Genomic DNA, 2072 nt, shown 5'->3' with positions numbered 1-2072 from the left:
CTCAATTTGTAAGACCCACCACGCAGGACTCCACTGAGCTTGTTGGATTTAGTATGTGACCTTTTTAAAAAAAAAAATATATATATATATATATTTATTGAGTTTAGAGTGAGAGAAGAAAGAAGAGAGAAAAAGAATCATCAATTTGTTTTTCCACTTATTTATGCATTCATTGGTTAATTTTTATATGTGTCTTCACCAGGGATTCAATCTGCAACCTTGGCGTGTCAGAACAACATTCTAACCAACTGAGCTACCTGAAAGGCAGTGTGAGGATGAAATGGGTGATGAAATCATGAACCTGCTCAAAACCTCCTTGCACATGGCACTCAGTAATGTAAGCATTTCTGTCATCAGTTCCAGAGTTGGGTGTCATGAGGGTAGTGAGTGTAAGTCAGTTCTGCAAGAACTAGCACAACTCATGGTGATTGTACAGCCAAATCTCTACTCCTCTGTCGAACTAAGGAAATGTTTCTTACCAATGGGCTTGGGTTCTTGTTTTCTGATATCACAGACATTGTTCTGGCAGGGCTTAACTCAATTAGATGGGCGAACTTGTTCTGGTAGGACCTGACTCAGTGGAGCAATTTGGGGGAACATTTTATTCTACCTGTTTCAAGTTCATTATATTTTCTTCACCATAAATTCAGCTGCTGTCAGAGAACCAGGGATGAGTATGTGCTACTATCACCTTGTGATTTACTTCTAGATAAATGTACAAATCATGAACATTAGCCATGATTTCCTTTTTTCTATTTTTCTATTTAATAGGGACATACAATAGAACCTGGGTTCTCACACTTTCACAATTTGTTCCAGAAGGCTGTTCAAGAAGCAATTTGTTCAAAAACTGAATCATTTGAGTGACTGATTATACAGGTATCAGCATGAAAGGGTTGCTGGGTTGAGAACCAAAGTTTTCTTTGACAACCAAGACATTTTCTTCCATGAACAACTTGGTGGAGAACTGAATTATTCAAGATGGGAGATGTTTGCCAGCCAAGGTGTGACTGTATTTCCTTTTGGGAATTAATCACATTGAAGGCTGAATTTTCCCTTTGAGCATGACAACTTTTGTTTTTAGCCACTTTAAAAGGGAAATATTCTGAAAATGCACTGCCTACTGCTTCTCAAAGTATGAATTTAATTTGCCTTGGGGACTTATGGTTATTATGAATGTAATCTCATGCCATCCTGGGATATACTGAATGTTCAGATTATCTGTCTGCTCTCTCTGATCCTCAGTGGCACTGACTTCAGTCTCTGTCAGGATGTTTCAGTTAAGACAGAAAAGCCAAAGTAGGAATTGGAGTTCAGAGGTAGGGTGGGCCTGGTGCAGCTTGGCCAGGCTCCATGTCTTCTGAACTGCTCTGTTCCCAGGCAGGCCCTGCCCTATAATGACTAAAAGGCTACTGTAGCCCATCTTTGTATCTTGTCTTATCTGGTGGGTGCATGGGCAATAGTCCCTTTCCCAACTGGGTCTTTGTGTCTCCTTCCTAGAAGCCCTGGTAACATTCAGTGGCCAGGCATGAACTTGTCACTTATGCCAGGGACTATGATGCTGGGAATAACTATCACAAAACCCTTAGCAGGCAGGGTGGTCCCCTGAAAAAACAGAAGACAGGATGGTCCCCAAAATAAATCAGGGCTTTACCAGAGAGGGGCAATAAGGACAACCTAATCTGTTATAAATCTATCTGTAAGCTTGCTGTGATGCCCCACCTGGGATGCTGTGGATACAGACTACTCTCTAAAAAAGCAGTCCTGCCATGACTTCCCTAGAGGTACACAAGTATATCTTTCCCAGTGAGTTGGCATTCTGTGCATTCAGACTACCTCAGGTGGGCACCTGGAAACCCCCTCAGCCCCCCTGTCCCTATCCCTGAGGAAGAACTACAAATACCATCCCTAGAAAGAGCCATTCCCAGCTCCTGCTTTGGAGGCAGTGATAGGTTCAGGCTTTGTGGGAGCTGAATCAGCCTTTCACATCTCACCTCTCATGGCACCAGTTCAATGTGTCCTCTGTTTTTCTGTCTAGTGAAGGACATGGAAAATCTCATCCACCCACATCT

This window comes from Phyllostomus discolor, chromosome 9 (genome assembly GCF_004126475.2).
Source record: "Phyllostomus discolor isolate MPI-MPIP mPhyDis1 chromosome 9, mPhyDis1.pri.v3, whole genome shotgun sequence".
Taxonomy (NCBI): domain Eukaryota; kingdom Metazoa; phylum Chordata; class Mammalia; order Chiroptera; family Phyllostomidae; genus Phyllostomus; species Phyllostomus discolor.
This window is presented reverse-complemented; position numbering follows the sequence as displayed.